General features: G+C 35.5%; 1 long non-coding RNA gene across 1 annotated transcript; it reads right to left on the reverse strand.

The window, feature by feature from the left end:
• Positions 1 to 1,075: 1,075 nt before the first annotated feature.
• On the reverse strand, positions 1,076 to 12,469 carry LOC144336435 (uncharacterized). Its single transcript, XR_013408238.1, has 3 exons — positions 12,288 to 12,469; positions 1,628 to 1,719; positions 1,076 to 1,430 (listed from the first exon to the last, which is right to left on the reverse strand). It is a non-coding gene; the product is annotated as an uncharacterized LOC144336435 (long non-coding RNA).
• Between the last annotated feature and the right edge of the window lie 7,225 nt (positions 12,470 to 19,694).

Raw genomic sequence — 19,694 nt, forward strand, 5'->3', positions numbered from 1 at the left:
CAAAAAACGAAAGCAAAGGGGAGAAGACAACAGAGAATCAGAGGGAACTGTGAGAACTATTGATATTGTCCATGATAATGATACCTTATTGTTGCTGGGTTTGGTTCTGTTGCTAATTTTATCTTAATGGGAGGCATAAGTTTAAGTTTAACCACTTGTAAGAAGAAATCAGTAATACAGGAGACTGGAAATAAAAGGGGAGTAATCAAATTTCCTGAGCAGGCAGGCAGAACACGAGATCCAGAGGGCAGGTCAAGGAATTATCTCTGAAGTAGAAAAAAGCATGTCTTGTAAATTGTAATGTGAGAGAAAAAGAAAAGAATGAATTGTGGGAGTTCTTATATCTAGGTGGAAAATTACAGAATTTACTCCTTTTTGGACTCTATAATCTGCATAAAATAAGAAAGTCAGTCAGTCAGCTGCTGAGAGTGAGCCTAATAGGCAAGGAAATCTGACAGCAGAGAAGATGATGTTGAAAGGAGTTTTGGAGATTACTGAAAAGAGCTGATGATAAAGGAAACATAGTGGGGTTGCTGTGCAATCGGTAACAGACTTCCTGCCTCCACTGACTATTTGCTTTCTTCCACTCGATTGTAATAAATAGCAGGGAGGTTTTATCGGCCACAGCAAGAATCGTCAGCTTCTTCATATGGGCATTTGTTCTCCTCCAACTCTGTGGTTGTTGTATAAATAAACCCGGAACAATAACCCTGGGGAAAATCTACTTCATTCATTCCAAAAGAAAAGTTTAATTCAAGAAACTGGTTTAAAATGATGCTAAAGAACAGGAGTCATACAATCATAGATGTAGGATTGCAACCAGGCTGGTCACTCCACCCAGTTAGCAACAACAGAAGTGTTGCTACCCCAGAGACAGTCATCAGTATAAAGCCCCTCTTGAAGTGAACCCAAGAGAGTGAATTTCTGAAGTACCAAAATATCCTATTAGAGGAGATTTCAAATAGAAGATATTCCATGGTAAGAAATCTCAGGAGAGCTCCTTTATGAAGTTTCAAGCTGTATTTAGGAAGACATCACCAGTTCTAGCAGACACTATAATTTGAAACGTTTTTTCTTTTTTAATTAAATTTAAGTTTGGGGTACATGTGCAGGATGTGCAGGTTTGTTACATAGGTAAACATGTGCCATGGTGGTTGGCTGCACCTATCGACACATCTCCTAGGTATTAAGCCCTGCATGCATTAGCTGTTTATCATGATGGTCTTCCTCCCCTCCCCCGCCCTCCCCTGACAGTCCCCAGTGTGTGCTTTTCCCCTCCCTGTGTACATGTGTTCTCATTGTTCAGCTCCCACTTGTAAGTGAGAACATGCACTGTTTGGTTTTCTGTTCCTGTGTTAGTTTGCTGAGGATAACGGCTTCCGGCTCCATACATGTGAAACCTCTTAATCACAGCTTTCACTGAATTGATGCTAGGTACAAGTAGAATTATTATATAAATAAATGAACTGTAAAATTTTGTACCTATATTTTACAAATTACCATTACAGAGAAAATCAAAATTTGTATAATAAACATGTAAGAAGATTGTTATTCATACTCTAAAATGATTTTTACAGATTTCTTACAGGAAGTAAACATATGCTTTTAAGTAACAATGTGGATATACTTGGTCAAATAAAATCTCTTGAGGGAGTTTTGATCCTCAATCATTCATCTTCTACCTTACTCACTCCTGTTTCCATCTGGCTCTGGCTCTTTCTACATAAAAAGATTTCCATTATCACCCATATTAAAAGAAAACATAAAACAATTTTATTTCTATATAAATTATTAGGTTTCTATATTGCCTTTTATTTAGGTATAAGTTACTTTAAAATATTTATTTTGTCAGCTGGGCACGGTGGCTCAAGCCTGTAATCCCAGCACTTTGGGAGGCCGAGACGGGCGGATCACAAGGTCAGGAGATCGAGACCATCCTGGTGAACACGGTGAAACCCCGTCTCTACTAAAAAATACAAAAAACTAGCCAGGCGTGGTGGCGGGCGCCTGTAGTCCCAGCTACTCGGGAGGCTGAGGCAGGAGAATGGCGTAAACCCGGGAGGCGGAGCTTACAGTGAGCTGAGATCCGGCCACTGCACTCCAGCCTGGGTGACAGAGTGAGTCTCCATATCAAAAAAAAAAAAAATTTATTTTGTCAGCCACCAATTTCCTATTGCCCACTGAATTTTCTCTATATATACCATTATTGGCCTCCAAACTGTCAAATTTAATAGACAATTTTTCCATCCTTGCCTGAATGTGATAGTTTGTTGCCTATCCAACAGCCTTTCCCTCTCATCCCCAAGACAGTTTCAGGAATCAGGGGGCCATATGCTTCATAACAGCCTCAGCCTGTCTAGGAAATTCAATTCCCCTTGGAAGTGAATACTTTAGGCATGGGCCCACAATGCAACTCTTACCAAAGGGGTGTGTGTTCATTTTCTGTAGTTACTGAAACACAGGGGTCCCCAACCCCCAGGCCACAGATCGGTATTGAGCATTACCACCTGTACCACCAGTGCCACAGGTACCAAGCATTACCATCTGAGCTCCGCCTCCTGTCAGATCAGTGGCGGCCTTAGATTCTCATTGGAGCACAAACCCTATTGTGAACTGTGCCTGAGAGGAATCTAGGTTATGCACTCCTTCTGAAAATCTGATGCATGATGATCTGTCACTGTCTCCCAGCACCCCCAGATGGGACTGTCTAGTTGCAAGAAAAATGAGCTAAGGGCTCCCACCGATTCTACATTGCAGTGAGTTGTATAATCATTTCATTATATATTACAATGTAATAATGACAGAAATAAAGTACACAATAAATGTAATGCACTGGAATCATCCCAAAACCATCCCCCTCTTTCCTCTGCCCTGGTCCATGGAAAAACTGTCTTCCACGAAACCCATCCCTGGTGTCAAAAAGGTTGGGGACTGATGCTGTAACACATTATCACAAACTACCTTAAAACTACACATCATCTTACAGTTTGGGAGGTCAGAAGTCCAAAATGGGTCTCACGGGGCTAAAATGTAGATGCCAGCAAGGCTCCATTCCTGCTGGAGATTCTGGGAGAGAATCCATTTGCTTGCTATGTTTAACCTTCTAGAGGCTGCCTGCATTCCTGGTCTCAGGCCTGCCCCATCCTTCTATCTTCACAACAAGCAATATAGGACGACATCATTTTCACACTGCAATCTCTCTGGTTCTCCCTTTTCTACCTCCCTCTTAAGGTCATTTGTGATACACTTGGTCCACCTGGATAATCCAGGATAAACTCTGAATCTAAGGTCAGTTGATTAGCAATCTTAATTTTAGCTGCAACCTTAATTCAGCTTTGCACACAACATAATTCATTCACAGGTTCCAAGAATTAGGATGTGGATATGTCAGTGGGCGGGGGGATTACTCTGCCTACTACAGTGTAAGAGAAAGTCTACTGGGCAGGGAAAGAAATCATCCTCCTTCTGTCTCTGGAAGTCAAGGTTTGCATGTGCTATGTGGAATTACGGCCATAGTTGTAGATTACAAGATGAGCCAGCTAAGTGGGAAGACTTTCATTGTAGGAACAACTATGATTTTTATCATGGTTTTGTATAGTCCCACTAAGTAAACTAACCCCAGAGCAATTTTAATTCTACTTCTTGTCACATGAGATAAAATTCGATTTTTCTGTGTTTATTTGAACTGTGTTTTCTCTTTCCCACAGCAAAAAATTCTGATACTTTACCTTACTATCCTTTTTCTGAGCATTTGAATTTCCCTTAACCATTCTGAAAAATTCATCATGCTTTTGCAGTATTACTGTAGCCTGGTTTTCTCCTGCCTCTCAAGCCATTCCTGCCCAGTTTCATTCAAAGGATTTTCTCTGCTTACACTCTCACTGATGCTTTTCACACCTGGCCCTGTCTTCAGCTTTTCCCATCTCTCTATTCTTCCTGAGTAAATTCATTTTCTTCCAAGGCTTTAACTGTCCTTTACATGCTGATTCATATTTTTTTTTTACCTCTATTTAGAAACTCCTGTTGATGCTAAATCTATGCTTCTTCTATGGTTTGACTGTCTCCTTCACCATAGGTTGAAACTTAATCCCCAGTGTGGCATTATTGAGAGGTAGGGGCCTTTAAAATGTGGTTGGATCATGAGGGTTCTGCTCTCGTGAATGCATTAATCCATTCATTTATTAATGTATTAATGAGCTAATGGATTAATGGGTTATCAAAGAGGGGAACTGGTAGGTTTATAAGAAGAGGAAGAGAGACCTGAGCTACCATGCTCAGTCCTCTCTCCATATGATGCCCTTTACTGACTCAGGACCCTATGGACTCCTCACCAGCAAGAAAGCTCTAATCAGATGCAGCTCCTTGATCTGGGACTTCCCAGCCTTCGTAACTGTAAGAAATAAATTTTCTTTCCTTGTAAGTTACCCAGTTGCAGGTATTCTGTTACAAGCAACAGAAAATTAACTAGGACCAAATGCTTCCAAGTAATTATTGCAGATTTCTTATTGAATATCCCCTGTCTCTCCACTCCTCAACTTACTTTGTTGCTGAACTTTCTAATAGATCTTCCACATCAGTGAAAGACTCCAAAACTTACTTCGGTCAGCCAAGTCAAACACATGAATAAGCTTCCACTTCCCCTTCTCACTCAGACACTCTCCCTATTAAATTAGCCACTAAATTTAAGGCCTCGCCCTTCTTAAAATCCCTTTATCTTCCCACTTTCTCATGTCTATAAGTCATGACTTTGCTTCCTCATTTCTCACCCTACAAAAGCCATCTCAGCTTCTTTCCCTACATTCAAATTCTGCAGCCCTTTAACCACAATCCAGTATCTCCATGCTCATCCAATGAACCCTCTATAATTAAAATAAGATCATCTCTCTCCCTTGCTTAAATCTTTCTGTGGATATTGATAACTTTTAGGCTAATAACATTCAACAAAGGATACAACTGTGATGTAGTACACATTTGTTATGTTACCTTATCTCATGTATCTTTTCAACTATCCTGTGAGTTAAGCAATATTATTGTATCTATTTAACAGATTTAAAACTGCAATTTAGAGAGTGGATACAGCTTCCAAACATCACACAGCTGGTGAGGTTTGAGTTGGGTTTTAAACCCAATCATTCTCACTCTAAAATCCATGCCTTCAATCAGTCACATTTCTTAGATTAGTTCAAACTGTCCAGCCAATGCCTAACTATCCAAAAGGATCCCTCACCAATTGTCTCCAACCCCCAACTGCTCCATCTCTCTGGCCATACAAGCCACTCATGACTTCTCTAAAATGCCATGTGTCCTTGCTTCTGTCTACCACATACTGCTTATATCTACCAAGAATGTCCTTTGCACTTTTTGTTGTCATTTTCTAATTGGTAGAGCAAGCTTGGCCAGTCAAATTCTCCTCCTTGCAGTCTTCCACTGTTTCCCAACAGCTGATTTACAAATTTCTCTCTTCTGTGTTACTGTGGCATTTATATCCACTTAAAATAATAACAGCTACCACTTCTTACCTGCTTTTCCATGTAAGACATATGTCAAAGGCTTTACATACATACATTTTTTAATTCCATAGAAAACCATTAAGATAGCTTAGTTTACAGATGGAAAATAATTGGAGAGTTTATGATGATACAGGCATTTTGTTCTATAGTCTCTGTTCTACTTTCTTTTTCCTTTAGGGTATCTTGAGAGCAGGGACCATGGCCTACATGATTTGAATACCTGGGACCTACACATAAGCAAGGTTGTTTCCTAAAGATAAGGTAACGGACCAACCATTAAACTAAGAGATCTGTGACAGTACAGACCTATATAAATATATTAAATGTCTTGATATTTTACTGTTTGGAAAACACAGAGCGTATTCGTTTGATATAAGTTCTTATTCATTTCTGTTTCCTCACCACTTTCCTGTGAGCTACTTAGTGGCATAAACCATTCCATATTCACCCTGGATTCCATGTACCTAGCACAGGTACTCAACAAATGAACTAGAAAGTTAAATTAAACACCAGATATTAATGTTAGCTTTGCCTCTCCATCTCATTATGTGCCGCATACATATTCAAGAGAGGAAGAAATCTTTATTAAATCTCTAATACCACATCCAGCTCAGTAGGAACTGGAATTACTACTGAAGTTTATTGTACTTCATCATCATCTACCACAATTAATCTGGTTTTTTAGAAGCTATACAGGTGAATTGAATAAGGGTGTAACATAAACATTCTTTAAAATAAAACAAAAATATTAGCACCTTGGCCACAGTTTCAAAACTCAAGATACGAATTCCACTTTACATTTTTCTCATAATGCTATTTTTGTTTCGCAGCACTTAGCTAATCTTTTTCTTATACCAGCATGATATTATTATACTGTTTGTGAATCTGTATCATACTTTGCCAAATAAATTACAAATCTATTTTATTATGAATAATGCACATATGTAAATGCTTTGAAACTTATCTCTGAGGTATTCTAAATGTATATTTTAAAAAATCGATGGTCTCTTTAAGCAGAATCTCTAAAAGGCATCCAAGCTAGACATAGTCTGAGTATTTCAAAGATAGAGGATGTTACTTAAGTGTTTAGGTATTGAGTACCAGGCAACGGTGAAGAATCCCTGGGGTGGCAGAATCAGGAAGCAGAACTACAGCACTGAAAAGAACAAAACACTCCACGGAGAGAGGCACAGGTTACTGATTTACAGTTAGCCACAATTTCAATTCACTCCAAATGAGACAATATGGGTAACAAAGACGGAGAAGGACTTTGTTCCCGGTGAGAATTAACACTGGTGAGAACACCTGAGAGATTATGTCATTAGAACAGAAGTCTCTCATTTAGAAAGCTTAGAAGCTTTTACACCGAGGAAGTTTCATCAGTGCCAGCCCTGAAGGGAAGAGGCTGCACAGGAGCCTATTCAGTGAGCATTCAGGAAAGAATAAAGGCTTCAACCTCTAAGGTCTGCAAGTCAGTCTGAAAAATATCAGTTACAATTGACACAGCAGCAGTGGAGGAAAGAAGCTAGATTGGCTTATGATGGCTATTTCCCTAGTCCTTACTTCTGGGGAAAGAGTCCTTTCTTTTCCTTCTTGTCTCTGCTCTTTTTTTCATGATTTATTCTTCTCTGCCTATCTCACATTTTGCCTTCTCTCCCTTTTTTATAACTCACCATCTTTTTCCATTCTTCATCCTCTTATCTAAATTTCATAAGAAACAACTTCAAAGACTTTAAATAAATTTAAAAATTGGTAAATTATAAATAAAATACATTTATAATAAGATATTTATAAATTACCAAAGTTGCATTTATTTATTTATTTATTTACTCTTAATCAAAAAAGCAGGTGAAATTAATATATATTTTTTCTGCCACTCTAAAAATACCTAGAGCAAGTTAAAAGTAAAAAGAAAAAATAGCCTGTAGTCCCAGCTACTGGGGAGGCCGAGGCAGGAGAATGGCATGAAGCTGGGAGGCGGAGCTTGCAGTCAGCTGAGATTGCGGCACTGCACTCCAGCCTGGGCGACAGAGTGAGACTCTGTCTCAAAAAAGAAAAGAAAAGAAAAGAAAAGAAAAGAAAAGAAAAGAAAAGAAAAGAAAAGAAAAGAAAAAAGATTGCCTATTTCAATTTAGACATGAAAGCTCATTCTTCAACAGATTTGTCTTAGAAAATTGATTTTTCTTTTTGCAGACCTTCAAAGAAAATTGTCTTGAACTACCCAGTGTTTTAGCATATGATATACTACAAATATTATCATTAATCAACACTAATTTCTTGATTTCTTTGCTTTGTGTTTTCAACTGATTGGCCCTGTTTCTAGTTTGGATTTTCTTCTTCAATGCAGCAAGCTAAATCTTAAGTTATCAGTAAATATTACTTAAAATATGCTAAATTGAGCTTTTAGAGAGGTAGTTAACAATTTATACATAGTTATTGATTAGATTTGAAGAATTGCCAAAAAAAAATACAACATATATCTAATAGTTGGTTTACAATTTTGCATGCAATGGGTAAGGTTTAAAACCTAATTATCATTCTCTAATGGCTATTATTATAAAGACCAAAATAAAAGCATTGATGAAGATGTGGAGAAAAGGGAACCCTTGTATACTGTTGGTGTGAATGTAAATTAGTACAGCCATCAGGAAAAACAGTATGAATACTTTTCAAAAAAAATAAAAATATAACTACCATAGGATCCAACAATCCCACTATTACTGGATACACAGCCAAAAAAATAAAAATAAAATTTGTATGTCGAAAAGATAGCTGCACTCCCCCTGTTCATGGCAGTATTATTCATGATACTCAAAATATGGAATAAACTAAGCGTCCATCAATAGATGAATTGACAAGAAAAATTTGGTGTATATATATACACAATGGCATACTATTTATCCTTTAAAAAACAAGGAAATTCTGTCATCTGTGACAACATGAATGCCCCTGGAGGACATTATGTTAAATAAAAGAAGCCAGACACAGAAAGACAAAAATCACATCTTCTCGCTTATGTGTAGAATCTAAAAAAGTTGAGCTTATAGAAACAGAGTAGAAGGTTGGTTACCAGGGGCAGCGGGATTGGGAGATGATGGTCAAGTATACAAAATTTCAGTTAGGAGGAATAAGTTCAAGAGATCTACTGTACAACGTGGTGACTTATAGTTAACAGCAATGTATTACATACTTGAAAGTTGCTGAGAGTAGATTTTAAATTTCTCACCACAAATATGTGAGTTAAAATAGAACTCATTGTTATTCTTTTTATATTTGTGTTTCATTAATGAACTTGGCTATTTATAATATTAATCAATTTAATAGAAATGTGCAGGAGTTACTTGGTTATTTAAAAACAAATGAAAAATAGAGAAGGCAGAAACCACTGCTGATTAGGAGATAGGTAGCAACCACGATTAGGTTAGGAGATAGTATGATAAAAAAAGAGAATGGTTATAACGTTATATGATGTAATGATTCACTTTAGCCAAAAATAGTCACCTACTAAGCATTAGTATCTAAATATCAATTATTAAATACATTTCCTATTAAATATGTACTGTGAGGGAAAAAACAGATCTTATTTGAAGCAATCTATACATCATAGATTATTATGTTATCCAATAACATAATGAAATTATTGGATACATGTATTACAATACTGATTTTGTTTTATTACATACTGGTAGAATTTCAATTATTCACAATACCTCTTGAAATTCTTTAATTAGCAGCCCAGGCAGCTGATAATAAATGGCATCTAACCAGCAGCATCCCAGCGCAGCAGCCCCCCCACCCAATTTAAAAATCTAAGATCCATGAAAACTCAAAACAAGACAAAACTCACAACCAGCAGCAACCAAGACAGATAGCAAACCTTGTACCATAAACAGATTGAAAAAAGCCTACCTAGGCTTCAAATTGTGAAAATGAGATCACTCAAAATAATGGAAAGACATGATTCCTCAACCAAAGCCTGGCCCCTGGCTAAAATTTTCTGTTCTATACCAAGTAGAAAATTGACAATCATTTCCTCTACTCCCAGGTATTGATGAAATAATTCCATTACTCATAAGGAAGAGGATGTAATCAACAGATAATATTGATCAAGTTATTACTGTTTCAGATACTGTTCTAAGTACTTCGTATGAATTAATTCATTTACTCCTCACAGGAGTAGCCGTTTGTTGTAGCTTCTATTACACTATACAAAGTCAACAGAAATTAGACAATATATAACCACCTCTAAAAAGTAAACTAATTCTTATATTTTTACATCTATGTTAAAACAGCTCTCAGAAAACAGGAGTGCGGGAAACAGAAAACAAACATTTCATTTTTATCAGTAAATTTAAAATGCTAGATAAAAATAAACACTGAAAGAATCTTCAACGCTGAGAGCCGTAATTTTACCTGGACTTCAATCGTTTAAAGTATCTAAGAATCATAGGGTAGTAGGAGGAAATAACTACATTACTTATAAGGAAGAGGAGGTAATTAATAGCTAATATTGATTAAATGATCACTGTTTCAGATACTGTTCTAAATACTTTGAATTAATTCATTTACTCTTCACAGTAGTCGCCATTTGATGTAGATGGTATTATAAGACACAAACTCAATGAGAGACCTAGGATTCAAATCCCTGGGGCCTGACTCCAAAACCCTGCTTTTAACAATTACATTAGATATATTAAGTGCTAGAAGAGTACTTTAGTGCAGCCGATGCATTTGGTAGGAATTAGAAAGGGATTCATGCATATCAACCTGTGCTCCAGCTTTATATCTAAGATCCAGCGTCAACCACAATACAAATTAACAGAGAATAATCAGGAACAGTCACCCAGCTTTTCTTCTCAATTATGTAATCTAGAACAAAGGAAAACAGCTTCTGAGAGAATTCAAGAATAAGTATATGTTAAGAATGATCTACTAAGGAATATAGAAGAAAATATTCAAGACATCATCTAATATTCTCAATAGTGCTGAGAAGAAAAGACCCAACACAACTGAAGCAGAATGCCATAACTAGATACCAAGCTAAAGTGAAAAAGCATAGGAAGAGATACAAAAACTTAACAAAGTAAATAAATACCACAATTAAAAGGAGGCAATAAAGGCAATCATTAAGGTTTTGAAAGTAAAATCAGTGATGTGGTAAACATCAGCTTAAGTTGTCAGAATTCAAATGATGACATAAATGAAAATGCAGAAAGAACGGGTGATCGATATGAAGGTCATAGGATAGTAATTGATGCAGTTTAAGGGGTGAGTAAATAAGTAGAATATATAAACAAAGCAGTACTAAAGATTGTAATAGGAAAAAAACGACTTGAGGTAAAGAAGAAACTGCTGACTGAAAAAGGTTACCACCTTCTGAAAAAAATCAATTAAAATAGTCACGTTAAAAACATCCAACAAATATTTTTTGAGTTAATAAAGAAAAATTATCAAATTTTCTATTCCTAAATACCTAAAAAATTACACACACACACACACATCGAAAAGGGGAAAAATCAACAATGTATTCACAGGGTTTAGTCAGGAATTTAGAGCCACTGCACATGTTATGTGAATACAGTGATTATGGGAGGAATACACATTACAAATATGTGGGGGAACTAGAAGATTAAAAAAAAAAAAAAAAAAAGTAACTCACCAGCTGGCCAAATTGGCAATAGAAAAGTCAGAGCTTGCTGGGGAAACCGGGAAGCCACCACGGTAGAATGACGTGGAAAGGTCGATGAAATGGTCAGCTCCATGCCTCTGCACGACTACCACCTCTGTGGGTCAAGTCAGGTGCCTGCTGGAAAGACTGCACCACTGGTCCGCAAGGCCAGCCTCTGGGTATGCAGGCCGCACATTAGTAGAGGCGAGGAATGGCTTCCGCTTCAGATATCCCTTCTACATCTCACCCAAATTCCTCTCTTGGCCAACTATGAGTCAAAACACCGAAGGTAATTCTTGGCACTGTGGTTCCCAGACTCAGTCAAGTTGACAAAACCATCATCAACAATGAGTAGGCGATAACCAGTATGGTAAACTGTACCTCCTGGAAACCAAAGAATAGAGAAGAGTCTATGGCAGAACTGAGAGGCAGGGTGGAGCTTTCAGCTCTTCACCCGGGCTCCAGACTTCACATCTTCTAAGGAGGTGACAATCCTGAAAACACCCAATCCTACCCCCAAAGCTGGAGGGAGGCAAATTGAGTACTTTGTTCATCTTTTATTCCTTCAGCCCAAGCAAGAATAGAAACAGTGATGTGGGAAGGAGGTGAGGATGTTGGAACATGAACAGTGGAGAGGCTTTTTCTGAAGGAAGCAGCAGCTTCAGCAATATATGCCATATAAGGGGCATGTCTATCGCTGAAATGCAACACACTTCTTCCTAAGAAGTATGAATTCTGGTACCCAAAATGTAAAAAAAAAAAAAAAAAAAAAAACGTCAGAAGAGACTATGGCTCCTAGGTGGCCTAACATAGGTGGAAATCTTTGCTTCTAAACTCTCTGACTCTCCACACCATTCCTTCAGGCCACGAAAATATGTAATATTGCAGCCCTCAAGTAACAGCTGAGAGGAGAAAAAGAAATCACTTTAGATACAGTTGGAAAAGAACGATTAATTCACTTACTCTAGCAAAAGAATGTCTGTGCAGAGCTCCCAAAACATGAACAAAATGAAATCAAGTGACATGGCACGTATGGAAACACACCAAAATAATAAAAATCCAGAAGGGTTTTAAAAAGCCAACTAGAGGCCGGGCACGGTGGCTCAAGCCTGTAATCCCAGCACTTTGGGAGGCCGAGACGGGCAGATCACGAGGTCAGGAGATCGAGACCATCCTGGCTAACACGGTGAAATCCCGTCTCTACCAAAAAAAAAAAAAAAAACACTAGCCGGGCGAGGTGGCGGGCGCCTGTAGTCCCAGCTACTCGGGAGGCTGAGGCAGGAGAATGGCGGGAACCCGGGAGGCGGAGCTTGCAGTGAGCTGAGATCCAGCCACTGCACTCCAGCCTGGGCAACAGAGCGTGACTCCGTCTCAAAAAAAAAAAAAAAAAAAAACAAAGCCAACTAGAAGGAAATTAAAATATATACAAGACTGATTTTAAAAAGCAAAAACATTTGGAGACATGATTTTCTTAAGACAGACAATTCAACAAATAAAAAAGAATAATTTGAGGACATAAAATTTCCCTGAAATAAAGAAAAATCTGTATTTGCAGAAAAGAGGAAATAAAGTTTTAATTTAAAATTAAAACAGAATAAAAACTTAATACAAATTCTCAATAAAAATATGTATTCTAGTCACTCTGTCAAACTTTAAAGATAAACAAAATATGTCTTCTAGACACAAATATCAAATTCATAACAGGAAAGTATCTCCCTTCTTGGAGAGATCATTTCTCCAAACATTAACTGTCAGAGGCAATTGAACAAAGTCTACAACTTTTGAGTAGGGATGGGGAGGCCCAGAAAGAATGACCCAACAGTGTACAGCCAGTCAACATGTTATTTAAGAAATGTGACAACTTGAAAAAGCGAAGAATAAATGGTATCTCTGATCCTCTTTGAGGAGGGAGGTGAAGGTAGGATAAACTAGTGCCAATCACCAAAGACTTTGGTATTGGAGAAGCTGTGGCAAAAGAACTGATAGTGAGTACTGAGTCTGTTTAAAAAGCACACGCTAAACAACATGGGAATTGTGGTTAAGTAAGAATAAAGCTCATATATCGATACGATGCAAAATACTGATAGAAATATTGCAAAGTGAGGAAAAAATGAAATAGAAAAGTGGGTAAATATCAATGCCCTACTTTATACAGCAAGAAAAATTAAAACTGTCTAAAAATGAGACATGTGAAAAATATTGTTTCTACCTCTTAAGTTTCTCATATTTTTTCTTAGTTTTAGAAGGATCTTTTAAGAAATAATATGTCTTCTGATTAAGAAATACTTATTAAATTACATAATTCCTTCAGTTTTACTTCTTTTTGTGTGAAATGTAGGTAAAAATAAACACTGCCTTTTATTTAGGAATTGTGTTTTCTGTATAAAACCATATTTATAAAAGCATTTGTATCTACCCATCTATCCCTATGTTTATTTCTCCGCAGAAATGTCCAAAGAAAGGTGGATTGGTTAATTTATTGACAGACAGATACACAGATGATGTCAACAAGAGCAATGTTTCTTTCTGGGTAATAAACTTTAAGGGAATATGTTTTAAGCTTTTTTATTTGTGTATTCCTGTACATACAGTCATGCATTCTGTAATGTGTCACAGCCAAATAAAAGGTTCCGAAATTCAAGGAATGAGTTGAGATCTAGAACTCCTCATTAAATAATCGTTGGAGTTTTACTAATTGGCTAAGAATGAAGCAAACAAAATGGAGTGTGTCTAAGCAATTGTTGCCAAATGGTTCACAAAATTGAATGGAAATGTCAAACCTCAAAAAAGATCTGAAAGGAGAATATGATTGCAATGTGACTGTCCTTATTTTTATAGGATATAAAGCAGACATAAACCTGCAATCATGCATTTATAAACATCAAGAATTTGGTGGCATAGATATGAGAGAAAGTAGAAATGAAGAAAAATGCAAATAAGATACTTAACCATAAACATATATACCTGTAGATATAAGGAAAATAACTGAGGGATTCATCTTAATCTTATAATTAGAGAAAATAAAGTTTTGAAAAACTTGAAAATTTTGATTTATCACTAATAGAATTTACTGATATAAAAGTGCAAATTGGGAGTCTGGATTATCCAAGCAATAAAATCATACCAAAGGCTTTTTTTTTTTTCCTCTAAGTGATTCCTCATTTTTTAATCATGCCATTATTATTAAATAGAGCTGTGCTGTCATGAGTGACACATGGGGGTGTTATGATCTGACAGACTATATTTAACTAGCTGCTGATATCCATAGCAGCCTGATTCATAAGATATACAAAACTAAAAATACATAATGGGTATTTCAATGGCATTTAAAATTGTAATATTCTCAAAAAGTTCATGTTGTAAACATCACTTTTAATTAGGATAGATTTCAGATATACACTTAGAAATGGACATTTGGAAAAAATGGCACAGCAAACGTAAGCACGTAGCTGTGATGGGTCTCTAAAAATGAGATATTGCATCAATGCCTACTTCATTTGCTACAAATAGTGTTACAAAAATTCTTTTGATAAGTAATTTTGCCAAAACCTTCTCTGTAGTACAAAATAGAAATATTTAAAAAGTGTATTATGAATAAAAGTTCTTGCCATTTTTAAATAAAGTAGCATACATTTTAACTTGAAATTTTTGAAGAAAACAGAAAATAAAAGATGTTTATAGCCTGAAATATATACTAACCTATATAATTATTTTCCATTTCAGATAAACTAAGATTTTTTAGTGGATACAAAAGGATGGCTTTCCATATACTTTAATGGATATTGATGATATGTGTAATGATTTAGTTGAATAAGCATGATCATGGAATAACTGACAATGTAACCTTATTTTCATCAAACAAAGTACCTTAATTTTATTTGTGCAGACTTTCCTGCTACTTGGATGAAATTAAGGGCAAGGTCTATGACTTTTCTCATTATTCTTAAGTAATAAAAAGTGATGCTTTTACTTCTATTTTCAAAAGAGTACAGTGTAATAATTTATATGGCCACTTTACTTCAATAATTAAAATACTCAAAATAGATTTAAATTATAGCACCTCTCTGGCCACTAGTGGTAAGTATAGGTGATTTGGTTGAGTTTTTTCTTTCACCTTGCACTTTACTCTCTTCTTCTCCCTCTGCTATTGCATTTTCTACTACCTGCAGGATCAGAGGAGGCAAGATACAGACAAGCAGCCAAAAAATGTGTACTTACAAATATGGCTATGAAATGAAATAAGCCCACCCTGGTCTTGGTTAGTGTTTAAAGAAGCCTCATAAAATACTAATTTAGGGTTTGTTTTCCCCATTTGTAGTTTTCTATAGCTTTTTTACTCTGGTTTCTTCAATGCAGGCAAATGCACCTTTCTAGCTGGTGACCTTTGCCTCTTTTCTCATTCCCTGAGAAACTAGTACCTTTTATCTCTCAAAGGATTTTGTAATCATTCCGGGCATATTAATTGAATATGGTTTAATATTACTCTATGCTTTTCCTCCTGTTTGTATTTTTCCAGGGAAACACACATGCATTCTTTGCCATGACAAATCTTAACACAGTCTGACAACGTAAGTCATAGCCACCACTTCTCACTTCCATATAAGTGCTACTAGGCAGCCAGATCTTCAGATCTCTTATACACTTATGAGACATAAGAAAAATCCTAACATACATATAATTGGAGTCTTAGAGAAGACGAAAGAGAAAATAGAGAAGTAGCCGTATTAGAAGATATAGAAGTTAAGAATTTTCCTAAGTTGACAAAGCTATCAAGCCCAGCGTTAAAAAGTACTATTTAAATATAAAAGAGTAATACTAATTAACAAGAATATAGGAGTTTTTAATTCTATTTCACCATTTTTATGTATTTATTACCTTTATTGTTAAAAGGAAATTAAGCAAAATGTCCCCTTTAATCCTCTGGCATAGTAAAATATGAATCTATTGACAGACAAGCTTCTAGAAAGAGCAGCGTATACTTGCTGTCCCATTTTTCTGCTTCCCTCTCATCTTTTAAACCATTTGAGAAGCATGGCCATCATCAGTAAAACCTCTGCATTGACAGTATATTTCAGCCCTTATCTTCCTCAACTTTTCTACAATACTTGTCACCCTTTATCACATTCTTTTTATTGATGTTTTTTCCTTACTCAGATCCTACACCACTACTATTTCCTGGTTCTTCTTCAGCTATTTTAGTCTCTGTTACAGGCAGGTCTTCTACACTCTCCTTAAATAAGAATGGACCATCTTATTCATACCTGTAGTGTCTACAAATAGCACTAGTGAGAAATGAAATGAAGGAATGGAATCCAGGAAATCAATTCAATCACTTAGAGCCAAAACTGATGTCTTGATCTCTCTACACAAACTTACTTCTCATCTTTTATATTGTACCATAGTGAGCATATCGGATTTCCATAAAATAATTCAAAAACTTGAAATCAGATTCCTCTTTTGCCAATAGCCTCCAGCTTTGAACTCCTAACAGTGTTTCAGCCATTCTGAGATATATAGATTTGCTCAAATATTTAATAGAAAATTATTACAGGCTATGCATCAAAATAGCAAAAAATGATCAAAATTGCAATAATCTGCATACATTAGACTATGAGAAGTAGACATTAATTTTGGATACTTATAGGGATATTTACAGAACTCTTTACTGGCATATTGCTACATAAAATTGTAGAATTTTACATATCGTATAATCATTGTGTATAAACACTAAACTGTTCTAATATTTTTGAATATATATTTACATATATATGTTCATTTTATACACCACTAGAGAGTTCAAAGAATTTAACTACTTATACTTTTAGTAATTTTAATTTCATTGGCTACTTTACAACCTTTCTTTTTCACTTTTACATTTTTATACTTCTGCAACTTGAATTTCTTCACTGTAGCCATTTCTTATCTAATTAAAACATTGATAAAAAAGAAAATACACAAACATGTATGTAACACAGAACTTAGTCATGATAAAATTTCTTATTCTATCTAAACACTAAATGTTAGATTGGAATGGATGACTGAGAAAAACTGGGAGTAAACAATGGAAGTTAATGTGTTAGCTTTATTCAAAAAATATTCATAACCTAGCAATCTCCAATCAGTGCCTAGAGAAATAAGGTGAATCCATCTAAAGAACAATGTTAGAGCATATTTCAATGTACACTGATAATCATTTGCAAAATGCAAGTGTAAAAATCCTCAGATTCTGTACCTGAGATACACGTATAGTAAAAGATACATATTCTAAAAGAATAATCAACAAACACTGTGGTCTTGGAAGTTTCCCAGACAGGATGGTGGCCGAAAAGGGCTTGTGAGGAAAATATATTCAGATGGTTATTATGTTCCTTCTGACTACCATTTCAGTTTTCTCCCTGTGCAGATAAAATTTGTAAATAGAGAAAATTATGTTTGAAGCTTTCTAATACAGTGATTTTGAAAAATGTGTACTTTTCTAATATAGGAGAATCATTAGAGGTATGATGTTATCTTAGTTTTCTTTTACAGTCTTAAAAACCATGATATTGAATTGTCTGAGTTACAGTCTAAATAAATACAATGGAAAAAATTGGCAACAGGTTATTTTTCTGCAAAACTGACATGTTACATAAACTTTACAAAATATAGTTGTTTTTCCTTTGAGTCCCCAAGGAATACAGACATCGAATTCTTAGGCCTGTGCCCTTGAAGCAGACTTTAAGAACTGGGCATTCTATTATTAGTATTCAGTTTCTAAAGTCATATTCTAATAGAAGCCTACTTATTCTAAAAAATATATGAAGTCTCAATTTATTGATTCTAGCTTCTGATTAATAAGGTATTATCATTGATATGAATGTCCTTCATCAGATGGTCTGATGTGCACAAGATATAAATATATCCTGATATGGTGATAAAAGTAATCGGTCTTAATCACCACAAAGAAATCAAAACGATAATGACTTCAGAGTTAGCAACTATAGAAATCTTTGACTAAGTTTATCTTGAAAAGACAACTAGCACTACACAAAGAACATTAATTTTGCCCTCTATTATACAGTATCTAAATTCAAAATCACAACTTTATTTTTGCCAATAATCACAAATGTATGAGGCTTTTATTTGGTTTATGAAGGTAGGTTCATTTATTTATGGAAATGTTAAGGTAAAAAGTCTTAGGTAAGGTAATGCATGGAACGTCATAGTCAGTATTTTCTGGCTCTGGAAACCTGCATCTGCAAATGCAATCAATCAAGTCAGCCTTCAATGTGGCAAACTTTATGTAATTTGCAGAATATTCATTCCTTTAATCATTCAAACATGATTTTTCTTAAAACTAGCAAAACAGATTGCAAGGCATAATTTTGTTTTAGGTAATACCTAATAAAATGAAATCCTTACGTAAATAAACCTTGACTGTTAGAAATCATTTTCAGTCTTCAATGTGTAACAAATATAGGATCTTACTACAACATAAAACAGTGAGGTTTTTACACTTGCTGTAATAACTGGACGTGTGTTTGCATTTTTATTGGCTGATTGCATACTGGTTGTGGGAAGGAAGATTTTTCTAAAACTTTAAAGTCAAATGGTACCGCATTTATAATTTATATGTAAGCATGCTTTGTAAAAACCCAGTCACGATAGTTTATTTAGGTGCTACCCCTCCAAGGTATTTCATAGAACAAGCTGAAGCAGCGCTATAATTACTTTCAAAAGCAATCAGATATGTTTCTAAGAGCAATTTTTATTGATTAAAATTATGATTTATTGCTCTTAAAACTCCCTTGTGCTGCCCTTTTAATTTGTATTTATTGTCTCAATGCTGTCCATCACAAAGCTCACAATATACCCAGTGTCGATTGCTTATTCTTCTGGGCGCACGCTTCCCACTTCCTCAACAGACTTTTGGTTTCACCTGAATGAAGAGTCACTTTTTGTTATTTAAACCAACGGTTTCCTGTATTGTTTTCTCTAAGAGCCTTCTGTTGATATAAGTATTGATAAAAGGACTGCAAGTATTTTTATAAGTAATTTTGTAAAATAATAACATTATTTCCATTTTGAGCATCTCAGTTCACTCACAGGCAACTCTCTTGAATCAGAAGTATTCAGCAAGGAATTGAAAAACCAAAAACTAAAATAATGATTAGAGGGGTGAACAAAAACTCAAAAACGTTAGTATGTTTATTATGCTTGTTAGGTACCCACGGCCTTTCACTTAAGATCATGCTGAATATCAATCGTTTATTCACATAAATCAATCACTAGAACTGACTCCCCCACTGGATAGGGTAGTGACTACTTTTCCCCACCTTAACTCCAATTGATAACATAAAACAATAAAAACATACTTTCAGTGGATTATGCTGAGGATTCAAATTTAGTAAACAGACACGTTTTCTCAAATTAGAAACTCAGACAGACAGAAAGTAACCCCAGATTGAAAGTTAGGAATGCAAAAACACATACAGAGAAAAAAAAGAGAAGCACATGGGTAAGTCTAGAATAACACT

This window comes from Macaca mulatta, chromosome 18 (genome assembly GCF_049350105.2).
Source record: "Macaca mulatta isolate MMU2019108-1 chromosome 18, T2T-MMU8v2.0, whole genome shotgun sequence".
Classification (NCBI taxonomy): Eukaryota; Metazoa; Chordata; class Mammalia; order Primates; family Cercopithecidae; genus Macaca; species Macaca mulatta.